This window comes from Acyrthosiphon pisum, chromosome A1, assembly GCF_005508785.2.
Source record: "Acyrthosiphon pisum isolate AL4f chromosome A1, pea_aphid_22Mar2018_4r6ur, whole genome shotgun sequence".
Lineage (NCBI taxonomy): Eukaryota > Metazoa > Arthropoda > Insecta > Hemiptera > Aphididae > Acyrthosiphon > Acyrthosiphon pisum.
In genome coordinates this window covers 49,668,920-49,685,465 of record NC_042494.1, presented here as the reverse complement: position 1 = coordinate 49,685,465, position 16,546 = coordinate 49,668,920, and the positions used below count along the sequence as shown (strand labels likewise).

Genomic DNA, 16,546 nt, shown 5'->3' with positions numbered 1-16,546 from the left:
TACATAAGTGTAGATGCTCTAAAACGGACACAAATGAGCATTTAACAATCATAATAGCTCATAACATAAATATTATGCATTAATAATATATTACAAAATAAATATGACCAATGAGCAATGATCATACTATCAAGTATAATAATATAATGGTTGTTGTTGTTGTTGTTTGAGGTTGAGTACAAAATATTTTTAAATCTATGCTGAACAACATAAAACCATTATCATAAATACATTTTCTTGGCACATAATACAGTATAATAACATAGGGTTGGCCAACACGAGGTCCGCAATATTCATAAAGAAGAAAAAATATTGTAAACAAAAAATATAAAATTAATTTCTCAAATAATATATTGAGCTAAATGTCTTGAAGACTTGGAAATTATTTCAGTCAGAATCATAAGTTAAACTTAGAAATACGTATAGATATGTAAAAATTATTGGTCTTGGATAATTTTAAATCGGATATAAAAATATGAATACAAATTCAAAAACTTTTTACAATAAGATAATTATATGAAACGGCGTTAGTGAGATATTTGTTTTAAAATGTACAATGATTAAATATATTTGTAAATAAAATTAATACGATAAATAATAATTTGTTATTGATTTTTAATAAAAATATGTCAAAAAAAATTTTAAAAAATACGCACTTTAACTTAAAACGGTTCAGACAAAACAATATTTTAACTCGTGTATCTTGTATGAGCTGCAAAATGGAATGATAATTATAATTTTGTTTTCGAGATTCAAGCATTTAGAGTGCTTGTATTTTATTATTTTTACTCAGCACAATATGTTGATGGTACATTTTTAGAATATATCTGGTGAGCTCAAGAACAAATACGAGACTAGAATATAAACTCAGACTAAACGACCATAGGAAAAGTGTATTATTAAATGTAGTGTTTAACGAAAAAAGTTGTTTGACAAGCACATAAGCACATTATGTTTTATGTTTTTCATACAATTCAAACATAATAAAATTTAAATGTTGAAGTATTACAATACAATGCAGGTACATAATATAATATATATTAATATATTATATTTAAATTATTTAAGCTCGTTTAGAAACGGATATTTTCAAGGTAAAAAAAAATAAACTCAGTAAAAAAAAAAATGTTATAATGACATGTTACTATTTATATAAATTATAAATATTATATAGTAAGAACTCTTAATACGCCTACAGTTATGTCTTTTTTTTAATAATACAATTCCAATATAATATTGTGGAAGATTTCACTTTAAATTATCTGCTATAACGATTTGTATCGTTGTACTTACTTTTTTTTTTTTTTGCTGACCGATTATAATGATAACAATTTAATTTTAAACACAGAAACTTTCGTTTTTTCATGTCAACTAATAGTCCGTACACGTAAATATACCAACAATACAATATATTTTTATATTAATGGTACGCTAGTGTATTGCAATTTTGCGTATAGTTTCGGATAAAATACCTAAAAGTTAATGACGTTATTGCGTGTGTACAAAAAAAAAAATTAAAACGGAATTCATATACTATTCAAATACTACACTATCATAACTATACAGTTTACCGGGTTTTTATTTGAAAATTAGTACTCGTACGGATTAGCAAGAGAGTATAAAAATAATACATCGAAGTTTCATTGTTTTTTTCCTGTTTTTGGATCAGATAAATATGTTTTCCAGCCTACAAAGAATCATAATAAATTTTAATTTATGTTTTCGTTTGAATACTCGATGCTCTACGTGGTACAAAAGTGAAGCCTATTAAAAGTTTAACTTAAATGCTAAATGTATTAGTGTATTATCAATATTTTATTTATTAACTGTCTTTGATAAATGGGCATTAAAGCCCTTTTATTAAACAAATAATACAATCATAAGCAATTAACTATCTAGTATTATAATGAACGACAATGTATAATCATTTCAACATAAAAAATACATAGTACAATACTGATAAAAAAAAGAAAAATATCATACATGAATTAAGAAGTGGAAAAAGAACGAAACCTTGACAAAATACTATTCTTAAATCGATACATCATACATATCATTATATCAACATACATACACACAGAATAAGCTAAAGATAACGTTCTAGGGAAAAAAGTTCCAGTTTGCTAGATTAGTTTATTATTTGCGGAAAATAGCAAAAATGTATTTTCTTTACGGTATATTTTTCGTTTTCGTTCAGGACAGAATATAATATTTTCTACAAATACTTGTTGATTCCATAAGTAATTATAATACAAATTTAACTCGTGTGATGCGTTATGGGAAAACCAAATGTCATATGATAATGTTTAATCATATAAGAATCAAAAGACGACGATGAATATTTTTCTAAATATTATGTGTTAGATTAGTAAATTAAACAATTCTAGTTTGCATTTTTTTTTTTTTTAATAGATTAAGTAATTTTTTGCAAATATACATGGGTAAATGGGTAATATATCCGGGAATAGCGGGAAATAAAAAGGTGCCTAGTTGGTTTGTAATAAAATTCAGTATACGTAAAAACTCGACCCGATTTAATCTGTTAAAGTTGCAGTAAAAAACGCTTAAAAAAAAATACAAAATAAGAAATAATGAACACACAAACAAAATACAAAACATAAACATGACTCACGCCGTTCAAACATAACTAATTTTACAACTGAATAAAGCTGTAGTTAAGAGTTTTAATAAATTATTATTAAAGTGATTAAAACCAAAAGTAGTTTTGATGGTAGTGCGGATATTGTCCCCTCACCGTGGTCTCTAGTGAACAACGGTAAACGATTCTTAAAAATAAAAATAACTTGGAACCATTTAAAATATGTATGCCTGTCGTTCATATTTAAAATATTGAGAGTTGGTACCCATTTTACACATAGAATGTTTACTACCAAAAAAAAAAAGGCTCTCCAATAGTTACATGATTATATCTTCCTATATATTAAATGTAGAGATTACATTCGAATGTATATATTATTTTCTTCAATGTTGCATTTATGCTAAAATCACAACGCTCAGATCACTGTTAACCAAACGTATAAATTGTGTTTTAAAAAAAAATTCAACTTTTTCAATTATTATGTTGTGCTATAATACTCAATTCGGATTATATTTTCGTATACGTTTTAAATTAGTAGAAGGCCGCGTACCTCTCTACATATTATTATACATACTTTTAGTATAAATAAAATAATAAAAATATCGAAATACATGGACGAGGCACCTTGTGAGACGCAATAGCGCGTCCAAATCTAACATCAAACCTGCAAATAAAATTGGACATGGACATGAACTTGGACATCAAAATGGGAGAACACTGGGCACACATTCCACGATTAACGCGCTCACGAAAATTTTGGATTATTATATACAACTATCGAATATAATAGTTTATACTATGTGTGTTATGATAATATTATATACAAATGACGTATTTAGAGTTAAGACATTTAGTATATTAGTATAATAAATGCTTATCTTGCCATGGTTCATTTAAATGATATGTATTAGAATATTATTATACCATCATAACACCTCACTAAAGGATTATACTATCTGGTTTGACATGAAGACAAAGGTGTTATAAGTGGGTTTTTGTCCAGAACTATCACTCCGGCAAGTACTTTGTCACGTAATAACTAATAAGTGAGCGTATCCATTTATTTTCATCAGTCAGATGGATTCAGTGACGTCAAATGACTGTTCGATATATTTCGTGTCAAAACGTTATAATCTCAATTGTAAATATTATTCTGTTAAATAAAAAAGAAGTGTTTTATTCTCGTGTACTTTTTAAAGAGCGATACTAGTTTTCTACACAATATTATTCTTATTGATTTTAAGTAAAAACACAAATGGCATTTCCCAGAGGTTATTTTCCAAACTGCGTTAAGATAATTGTGATGACTATAATATTATGGCCTATGTTGTACCTATGTATATTACCAAAAATCCTACTTTGTTTACTGTTTTATAGTTTACTGTTTGACATATTCATGACATATGACCAATATAATTTTTTTAATATTTTGTGAAAGATGTTCAATATTTAAAAAATGTTTGGGCCTTATAATATACAGAATTAAATGAACAATATTATTTTTTGTTTATTGTAATTATTTAAAAACTATTTAAATTTCGTTCTTTGTTGGTGTATGTTCAGAGTTAATAGTTTTTATCATTACCGATCTAAAAATGGCTGAATAACGTCTTATTAGGAATTCGCTAAACATTTACAACAACAAAACATTTTTTTTTTCATTTTGCAATGGGGACCATCGCTGCAGCCTACCGGTTCGAAAGAAACAACGCAATTCACCGTGATATGATGCTGCCTAAAATAGCTGACAAAATCCAAAGGTTTGCTCGCAAACACGAGACGATAGGATAGATCGCCATTTCGATCCATTGGCCATTAAATTATTAAACAACTCTGAGGACATCAGACGTCTTAAGCGTCTGAAACCTATTATACGACTTAGTTTAAGATTTTAGATTAAGGCAGACATGTAATGTATAAAATGTACATCCATGTACAATATATCCATGTAAAATATATACAGTTATAAAACATATTATTTATAAAAAACTTTGGGTCGTTTAAATAATAAAACCCTAGGGCAATTAAAAAAACTGTGATATAATAGAAATATTATCTTTGATTAATTTCATATATATATATATGTGTTTATTTATGAAAAATGCAGTAAGTACTGTGTAATATTATTTCAGGAATTAATTTAAAAACTTAATTGACCTTTCAAGATTATGAAATATATAATATTATATTATTGACTAATTTAAAAGCCGAAAAAATAAATGTTGAGATAAAACGCTGATATAAATCCCGCTTGTGAAAATGTTCATCGGACGTAAACCATGATTACTAATTTGACGAGGCCGTCGAAGGCGATCTTTCAGACTCTGCAGCAATGCCATAGCCAGCACTTGTAATTGGCAAACGTTACGAGTTAAGTTAATCTTTTTCGATTTACGAAAAGGAAATTACAATTTACAAGTATGCTGCAGGTTGTACAAAATAAATGAAACCGCTTCGTTTTTACGAAACAAGTGAGTCGAATTAATAGGTATAGTTAATAGAATTATACATTTTTTAGCGTTTTTATCATTTAAATTGATTAGGTATATAATTAATATATTATTAACAATATCTATAATTCGAATTTATTTTATTTCATTAAATTGTTAACGTTCCACGCACGAGCAAGGTATTTGAGGCTTAAATAATTATGCGATTTTTGTGCATTTTCCGGAAATTGGTATTTTCATAAAATCAAAAAAAGCCATGCGCAAGCCACCAGAAAATTAGTGAAAACCGTAAGCAGACATTTTCATTTATAAGTTACCGTGATATAACCTGAGATTCAGTCACACTGATTCTAAATTAAGTCTATTTAATTTTTGAATACGTTGACTGCAACACATTCAATTTGAAATGTATACAATTTGCCATTATAAATCTGTGCAGGAGAAGTAATTGAACCGGAACGAGGATAATGACTGATGTTTTAAATTTTAAAACGTTTATATTTTAATTCGTTTCTTTTCCTTTTCATATATTACGTCAACATTGGAGGTTTTCTATTTGTCACATCGCAAAAGTCATGTTATCCATGCATAATATAGTTCTAAATAATGTTAAAAACAAAAACTATAATTATTTTCGATTCAAAGCTCTTTGCATGTACCTGGAAATGTTATATAAAATTAAATATGGAGATTTTAAAAGCTACGCTGTAAAGGATATAATTATTTTATATATATATTATAATGAAATAATGAATACTATAAATATACTTATAGTAACTTCTACTTAAACTAACTTCTCACTCTACGGATATTGCAGTTGTATTGACGTTTCTGTTGACCAAATAGAAAATAAAAAATGACGAATACTCATAATATATTATTTTAGTGTAAATGTGTAATAGAGTTATTTTCTAAAGACCTTGAGTCGAGGAAGAGTAATTTGCACTTTTGAGTATATTATAATAATATTATAATGATGATCATTATCGTTTTCATACTATTTACATGTATTTATTCGACACGACGATGTAAAGAGTAAATATATTTTGGACAAAGACCTTTTTATAATCATCACAAACATATCAAAGATTATTACAAAAAAACATCCATTCAAATTAAGAAGGGTGGTTTGGTGCGGCGCGGTGTTGCATTTAGTTATAAATCGTGTTCTGGGTGTACACACCGGCCGGTGTCACTAGTTCTCAGATGGGTGACCACCCGTTTTTTTAGAGACAAATCCTTGCCACACATACCCGTGTCCAAACCAACCACACCCCCCCCCTCACAGTAACGGGCTAATGACCTCAATTGCTGAAACCTTACGTAAAAAAAAAAAATCTCGATGGGACATAGGCCATTGTTTATCACAGGTCTGTAATAATATTGTAAGTCCCTTGTTGGCAATCCAAAGAGTGGCAACGTTTCGAATACCACCAGCTACGCTGCAGGCCCTGTGTATATTTTAGAATCGTTATCAGTAATTCGTTTCAAAGATAAGACGTAATGTATCCATTTCAAGAGTTTTAGTTCTTGTTGACAATATTATAATAATATCGCTGGAAATGAATACACATTTTTCCACTGCCGGTTACAATTTATTATACTCGATGTGTTTGAATAAACTTTAACTACTTATAAGTCGAGTGCACAATGTACGTGCATCACACGGTTGTATATTATGTTATTATATTGTTCGTATAAATAATATTATATATAGTGAGATTGCAATCTGGTGACCGAGATATTGTATTCGCTCAATGTACACACTACACGAGCCCACTCTCAACCATTTTGTTGGGAAAAAAATGTCCAAAATGTTTTTCTTTTACGGCTGATTCTAACAATATTAGAGAATAAAAATATTTATCTTAATCTCGGTCTACAGTTCTTGGAATGTTCAAATGCCGTTACTGTTTAATTGTATATTATATTGTTATACGTTATCAGAATAAACGAAAATAGTAGGTAATAAGAAATATTTTTTATTCGTCATTTTTTTTTTCTTTTTCACGTTGACCACAAGAATAATATATTGTAATATTTAAGATGTATTGAATGTGTTTTTATGTTTTGAAAGAGAAAAAATGAACGTTTTGAGGAAATAATACACATTGATGTATAGCACGTGATATGTCGGAATGTATATTTTGAAGTCTATTCGTAAACAAATGTGCATCAAAGTATGACGCATATACTATGGATTTTCTGATGGTTTTAACGAAATATTTTTTAATCAATATAATGTTGTATTGAATACATAAAAAATAAAACTATATTACTACAAATTTTTTTTTCTTAAGTAATAAAGTTACTGGATAGTATTTGTATTGCTTAATGGTTATGTGTCTATTTTGGTTATTATTTTTTTTATAAAATTAAACGCTAAATTATTTTACACACACCGTTTACAAAAATCTTCACGTTTGAATTATTTATATACCTAGTTAAAACTGTAGTTTACTATGAACACTATAAAGCGTAATGCCATAAAACAAAGCTATAAACATTTGGAAATATAGATAATTGAAAATTTAATACCGTTCCTTTCAAATAATTGGGTAACTTCGGTGAAGTTTTAATGGCGCATTTGTTAATAACTATAAAAACTATTAGGTGCTTATTATTGCTATTATTTTAATACGCATAATAATCGTGTAGAAACATAAGCCATGATATTAAAATGTTATCTGTCAACATTAATGCGCTTAATTATAGCACATTTAGCCTAAAGATAGTTTAAATAATTTAATATTGTCGTGGATTATCAGAAATCTTTTTTGATTTTCTCATAATATAATGCTTTTATCTTCAAAGCATAAACGCAGTAAGCAAAACTATGAACTCTTGATTCTCATAAATGTCAAAAATTGACAAAATATATTGGATTTGCAGCAGAATTTTTCCCAATCTCTACTCGTTAATTTTTTTATTGTATGATTCACTCGTTTTCATAACATACCTATTACCTATAAGTCTAAGTGTATTCTTACAATAGTTTACTGTTCGTTTTTGGAAATTAAACTGACTGCCCTGATAATAATACACTATACCTACTCCAACAAGATACGGTACTCGAGTAAATTACACAATTCCAATCATGACTCAGCTCATGTATTTCCGGGAAACTAATGGATTATCCGCCGACAATCTATTAATTGATCTGTTCGATTTGACAACTTACTTGACTCTATTTTTTAGATAAATAAAAATCAATATATCGCTAAGAACCCTCCCCCCCCCTCTAAGTAGTTAACGTGTTAAATAAAATGCCTAGGAAATTATAGTGAGCCAACTTCAAATATTTCAATGTGACATAATAAACACAGTAGTGTAGGTGCTAGTTTTGCCTATATGATACGCCGTGTAACAGTTTATAGTTAAAATTTATGTTGAAAAGAAAATCCGGCCACAAAGTCTAATAAGTTTTAGGAACTAATCTAACTCCACTTGATATGGTAATATGGTATTAATATGATGTTATGTTCCTAAATTAAACCCCTAACTGTTATTAATTATTATATTATAAAATATTGGTAACGACTTCCTCGCTCAGACATACAATTTCTATCAACAGTTGTTGAATTACTTGAATACCTAGATTGGTGACTAACTTAATTAAACGGTTTTACACAAATATTAAAAAGCTATAAGATGATTTGTCACTATTTTTTAAACAAGTGCTTAAATTTAAATTTATAAAAATAATAAAGTATTGAATTTTGATACATAATAATTATATTAGTGATTATGATTATGATCATAGATTAATATTTATTTTCAAATCCTTTAATTTTTTCATCAATAATTATAATTGACTCACAACTATTAACTGTTAATAAAAATTAACGGTTAATGCATTTTATTGGATAGTTAATTTTAGTTTCAAAAACCGTACAAATAAATGGATTCTCATAAATTAAATGTAGTCCAATTACTTTAATTAAAATCATTAATTAATTTACTAAGAATTATATGAGTCGTAGTTTGAATAAAAAAACCTTGAAATCTATGATTTTTATCATTAAAATTATTGTAAAAACTAATAAAACCAGCGGCAATATATATTTTTAAATAGTTCACTCAAACAAAAAGTGTATTTAAGCATGCGTGAACTGGAATGTCATAAAAAATTAAAATTAGCATTAATTATAGGTCGTACAAATTAAATGAACCCATATTTATTTTAATATGAATTTTTGGTTCTATGCACTAATTAAATTGAACCGTCACATAGTCACACATACTCTGTATAATATTATTGCTTGTACCTATATAATTATATAGACATCATTAGTTTATTATTTATCAGCACGTTTATGAAAGAGATAGGTAGTAAAAATCAATTTTTAACGAGATACTACCTATTATAATGAAAAACGCGACTGAAGTAAAGGTGAACGATGAAATTTATGAATTGGAGGTTACAAAATGAATTAATTGGTGTTTCCTTACTAACAAAAAAATCAAAAACCCTTTCTTTCTGAGCTTCTGATCCTCGCATCTTATGCTGTTGACTTACTATTATTAAGACACGTTGCAAGTCATATGGTGATTGAAAAATATTACTTACCAGTTTACCATATTAAAATACGTATTTACATATTTAGAAAATATATCGTACATGAAACTAGTGTAATATACGCATATAAATATGTATAGGGGCAAGTACCAAAATAGCGAAACCTAAATAAATTATATAATATGTAGTTGTTTTGTTAAGAACCCTCACCATGAAATATTAATTTGTCATCTGTACGTAGCCAGTTGTGTCAGTAGCGTAACCAGGGAGTGCTGGGTGCCTCGCACCTGTAGGTGGGCGTAGGTACTCCCGGCTGTAGCAATTCCCAAAATGTATTAAAAAAAAACAAAAAGTTTTTTCTATGGTCTATTAAAGTTACTGCAAATTCAAACTTGTATAACGATACAGGAACTGAACCCTAAAATAAAACCACGACATTGATATGTCAAACTTACGGGAGACCCCAATAGTTCAACCAACTCAGTGATCAGCCTCTTGAAAAAAAATCCTAGCTACTCCACCGAGTTGTAAATGTAACATGCAACATAATAATCATGGATAAATTGAACATAGAAATTAATTAATATTGTCGCGTGATCTTGCAAAGGGATGGTGAGGTGGTCTAGTAGGTACCTATATACTACTTATCGGGTGATTTCTGTTTCGTTTTAACTTTAAACTTTCTAAACGCAAAACGACCAAGTTAGGCACCGCAAAACGTCCACTATTAGGAATAATATTGTAATAAACTCGGCGGCTAGTGTGTTTTTGCTGACATTATGACATGCCGTGCACCGCAACAATAAAATACGGTCTTGTTACCGAAACGGAACTCCTGAAGTAATTAAAAATAATACAGGTGGTAAACTGCTTAAAATATTATATCGACGTAATAGTGAGTTCAGAATTACACTTTAATAAAATGTATATTCGACGACGACTCTTAATAGGGATATTTTTGTGTTATACAACAATACTATGTATATTTTTATTTACATTTAGTATTACACAATCTGAATGAATTTTGTACCTATTACAACATTAGTATGTGAATTTAAGGTACTAATAGCTACTATAAGGTACTTTTCACTAAAATAGTAAGATACAATTAAAATAAAAAGTTCACAATTCATAAAGTATCTATACACCTACTACTCACAAGTAGGTACGGCAGATAATAATAGAAAATTCTCTCTGGTTCATATAAGAAACAACAATATTCACATGATATTATTATTATAAAAATGTCCAAACTCAAAAATTCAACATTACATAAAAACATCTAAGCGAAAATACCAGTAAGACTCATTTTTTGAAAAATCAACTGGTTCATTTCACTTCAATTGTTTACATCGTATCAGCGTACAGTGCTCTTCAACGCAGCTTAAAACGTGGTTGTTCGCTCGATGAGTTAATTTTATAAATACGTCCTTACGTGCTATATTATATAGTTATTAGTTATCAACCTTGATTTTTATGATTATTATTAATTATTTGATAATTCGTAAGCTGAACTACACCTTGCTATCATCGACACGATCAATGTGTTATCGTATCATATTATCATTACGTCATATATTATTGTATTATAATATATTCGCCGACACGCCGTGTATAATATTATTGGTTTAATCGTGTTAAGAAAAAGTTTTAAAAAATACTGTAAAACCTACGTACCTATACCTAATACAGATGCTAGATATAATCATATTATAGATCACTTATAATATATAGACAGTAAGGGATGTAAGTACTAAAATAGCTAAATAAATAATATGAACAACGATATTATATAATAATAATATGATGTAATACATAGTAGTTTAGTAGTTGTATAATATTATTGGTATATTATTATGCTATACACGGTGACTAGAACAGGATTTGAATAACACGACCGCATAGCGTTTTTATAAGAAAATATGCGAATGTGCCATGTCCGAGACCGGCCTAGGGTCTATTGTAAACTATGTGTTTTATTTAGACATATTCTTTTGTGTGATTGCGTCATTCGACCCTCCACTCTGGAATAATAAATATGGCTAACATTTTCTCATAAAATATAATATTATGTTGATAGGTTAATAGAAATAACTTTATAAAAATCATCTTGTTGGTATCGTGCAGAGCGGACAATTATTCATTTTTAAATTACCATCTTTGTAACCGTTCGATAGGAATGAGAGCATATTATTATTATCATATTATTAACTATCGAGTGCTATACCAATTTTGTCTATAAGAAAATGTTTGAAAATGTTGACGACCGATATTTCATGACAAAACTAATTAATTAATGGTTTTACGAGCCCACGTTTGTTCTCCCGTTAATTGTTATACTTCTTAACACATGAATCAATTATGGTATTTTAATAATTTCGGTTGTTTTCAGTTTGTTGCGTTTAGTTTAAAGGATGTGCTATTCACATTTTGTACCTACATTTTAAAGGTGACAAAATTATTTTTATCGTGTTTATATTGTTGGATAATTCGTTTAACAATAATATACGGTTTAACTATAAGTACTAACCAACCGTGAATTAGTCGGTATTAATTAGTATAAATACAAATTATTATTACAATAAAACTACATGGGTAGGTAACTAAAACTTAATAATAAAAGTATAAAACATATTATAAAATTATAGGTAATGTGCGTTTCACTCTATAAGCTCCCTAAATATGGTTCAGTATAGTCCTAATATTAAATATTATAAAGTACACGTATAACCATTGATTATATTTTACAACCAATGGTACAATAACATACATCGTATATCTATATGGTATTATAATATAATAATTGAATTGTATAACACTAACACATATTATTATTATTTGGGCCTCCACACGAACATGCTCAACGGGGCCCATTATCTTCTTGAAGAACAAATAAAAATTAAAAAAGATGTCTTGAATAAATTTAGAATTTCTTATAACGTTTTTCTGCTACACACTAATGTACTTATATGTTAGTATGTTAGTATATTGCCTACATGTTACGTTATGATAATATTATGCATAGTATATTTTATTATTTATTTGTTTTTTAATAGAAAACAATTTTTTTTCAACGCATTTCGTAGAAATTTTAATTTTTAACAACTGTCATCATCCTGCCAAATACCTGAAATATCCACCAACTTTAATAATCTGTCTTGAACATGAGATATCGCTTAAATATTTGTGCCTAGGAAGGTACTTATATTATGATGTATTATAGTTGTACAATAAGTATATACCTACCCAGATAGGCATTTGATAAATGATAATTTTTTTGAAATATTTTTAAAATATCATGGTTGTTAAAACGTTTATGGAATATTTTGGAATATTATCTCTTCTAAATGCTGTGCGGGAACAAACAAAATCAAGTTTTAATATTTTTTTTTGTCTCCGTGAAAATATTAAAAATAATTGTGAGTCAAAAATGTTAATATTAAAACTTTAGATATGATCCGTTCGATATTATCAGACTTTTTATTGTTTTATGATGAAAACAATCAGTTTAGTCAAACTTAAGAAAACGCGTTTTCTCGTGAATCGATTTATTTTTGAATAAAAGTAAGAACTTTTATTTTTAAGCATACCTAATATATGGATATTTTTTAAAGGTTAGGTACTAAAGAAAATAATATGCGATTAATTAACAATTAAAAATTGTTTATTTCTGTTAAACGTATACACACGGCGTTTGTTGCAATATTTATTCCTTTAGTAAATCAGGATAAATTAAACTCTATACCTGCCTAATGTTTTAAAATGTCAGGAGAGATTAGTTTTTATTTCGTTAGATTGTAAACGCCACCTGTCTAAGTAGGTATACATTATCTAAATGGCTTACTTCTCTAAAGATGCGTGCAGTTTACCTAACTGTTGGTAAATCTGATTAACCTGTGTTTAAGACGTATACTTTTACTGTAATGTACCTACAATACCCAGTTGTATTTCGACATTTAAAATGTATACGGTAAATAATTTGAAAACAGATCTTGTGCAGGCAATATAAATTGTTCATAAAACAATTTATATTTTCAACGAATCGTCTAATTGTCATCCGATGACTTGTCGAAGTCTTAAATATGCAATATATAATAGGTATATTATAATATTATGTCCCCGTCGCTGTTCCCTGTTCGATCACACACACAAGAAAAAAACCAAAAAGTCACCACCAATATAAACCTTATTATAATTTATAATATTATGTACAAACGCACCTAAATGTACTCCGATAACTATATTATCTATGTATGTATGCAAATGACCAATGTGTGTATATAGATTCTCTCTGTGTATTATATCATTTTTATTATTAATATTATTACGTAGATAATATTATACTGACCTGTGCAGTGCAACAACTATAATATTTTAACGATAATAATAATATTTATTATTATTATAAAACGCCGACGACAATATTATTTTTTAAGGCGAAAAATCAAACTGGCATTTGACGACGGCGAAGACGACGACGACGGCAAAGGAATTCGCGACGGCAATCGTAAACACTGTTGACGACAACGACGACGACGACCGCGCGAGAGATGATCGGCCGCGCGCGCCCGTGTCCCGCCGGCCGAAGGGGTGTGCGTTCACTGTTCGTCGTGTGCGTCCGGACGGCGCGCGCGGACCGCGTTTTCGCGACACCCCATTGGCCGCCGACCAGTCACCGCCACCGCCGCCGTCGAGTCTTTTATTGTACGCACACGTTTTCCAGTTGTTATGAGTGTGGCTTTTTTTTCGTGCAGTCGCTCCGTGTTTTCTATTTTTCATCTCTCGTCCATTATTCTTGCTCGGTGACAATGCTCAAGACGACGACGACGACGACGACAATAATAATAATATGATAGTAATAATATTATTATAACGACGAGGCTGGTCACGTGTAAGCGCCGCCGTCTGCGCGATATGGTGACAAAAAATATGGTCATATGGACCACGCGCGTCTCTGTTGATATAGAAAAATTTAATAATAATATTCGTTATTGTAATAGTCACCACGATATTATAATATTATTGCAGATATTACCTAACAACTGAGTCAACGGGCAGTGCCGGAGATAATATTATAGTAATATAATAATACATGCGAATGTGTATCGAGATACTGACTTTTAAGGGAAAATATGTAGGTATACGATATTATGTATAGGTTCGTTTTTAATTTAAAAATAATTCGACATTTTTTCTCTGAAGCCCTTCAGTGAAAATGTTCAAAAACTATTATTATTTTTTTTTTTTAGTGTAGGTATAATTAAATGAAAATTTTTAAATTTGGTTTTTTTTTGTATATGTATTACGATGGAAAATATTCAACAACTTTTTTAGAATATCTTGAATTTTTTATTAATTCTAAAAGTATCAAGTATCAGGTAGCTATAGATACTTGAACTAAAAGGATATTGCATCAGGAGGTATCCAGATTCCAGATACTTTTTTTTAGATATCTTGCCCCAAAATAAATATGATATTTTATACAATTTTGTTTTCGTTTATAGAGAGTAACGACAATGGAAGTAGGTATAATACACACTACGCGTCTAGGCATCTACACTGATAAGTATCTATGTACCTACAATGAAACGTTTTCGACGATTCACATAATTATAATATACTTTTACAGTGAAATTTTTCCATAGTAATATTAAAAGTCAAAAGCTAAAAATTATACTAAGGTAAATCAAAAGAGAGGTAGAAAATATATTTTACCTATTTATTTAGGAAAATGTAATTTTTTAATGTAAATCACATTCGAAAATCAAAAGCCTAGTGGGTAATCAATTAAAACCAGGCTTGCTTAAACTTATTTAATAGCCGTCTGTAGTTTTTCACTGAGGTAAAGAAAAGTTTTGAGGAAATAAGAAATGTACGTTTCAAAGTACCAATTATTACCTACTACCTAACTAGGTTGGTTGTAAATTGATTTTTAGATAGAGTAACTTGAAACTTATATATTATTTCCAAACAAGCATCTACATAAAAAGTAGATAAAAAGTTAACGACAAGAGAACATTATTGCGAGGTTGTGAATTGTGATTGTTTTCAATTAATACCTTATGGTATAAACCGAGTCTAGTGTGGTTTTTCTAAATGGCTGCAGGGGCGTATACAAGGGGTGATGATCCGATGGGCAGATCCCCCCCACCATGGGCCTTTTTTTTTAATCTTATAAAATAGTGTTCTTAGTGTTAGCATGTTGCGTGTTACGAGGAAACATATAAAAAAATTAAATAAATTATGTACTATAATTGTATAGATCCCCCTTGACTTTAATTTTTTGTAAAATTAAGTTAACTTATTTTCTGTATTTCTCAATATGATACTACTCTTAAGTTTAGTAGGGACCTATATCTGTTTTCTAAATGTTCTAGCCGTGGTAATTTGTCTTCTTTGATATAGGTACTAGGTATACGCCACTAGTCGTTCGTGGCATAAATATCGGAAAATAAAAACATATATCTTTATGGTGGTATGGTATACTATATTTTTGAATTCTCTGCGAATTATTTTTCATGCATGAGTGTTTATAATAAACCCGATAAATAGTCGGTAAATAAAACAAAATTACCATGAAGACTGTAGATTTACTATAGGGCATGGGTTTATTTTTAGTGACTGAAAACATTGTATTCATCTCTGGGTTACATGCTTTAGATGTTTGTAATAAAGAGGTTTATCCAAATATTCATGAACTCTTGAAAATATTTTGTACTTTACCTGTATCAACTGCTATACACCTGAACGATGTTTTCAAGTTTTTATTAAGTATTAAGTCTTACCTAATAAATAGTATGACAGAAGTAAATATTTTATCAATTTTCCTATCTAATATTGAATAATAACTATAAATTAAATAGTAATTATTATATACTTTGTTTATTATAACCGACTTAAACAGTTAGGGCCCGTTTTACAATCATAGTTTAAATTTTACCAGTCGAATTCCGCCATTTAACATTAGTTTAACTATTG

At 28.8% G+C, this 16,546-nt stretch overlaps 1 protein-coding gene across 1 annotated transcript in view; it reads right to left on the bottom strand.

The window, feature by feature from the left end:
* Positions 1 to 14,178, bottom strand: part of gpb5 (glycoprotein hormone beta-5-like) — a 33,325-nt gene extending 19,147 nt beyond the window's left edge. The window contains exon 1 of the mRNA XM_008189516.3: positions 13,917 to 14,178. The gene's annotated coding sequence lies outside the window, so the exon portion shown is untranslated. The remainder of the gene's footprint in view (positions 1 to 13,916) is intronic.
* Between the last annotated feature and the right edge of the window lie 2,368 nt (positions 14,179 to 16,546).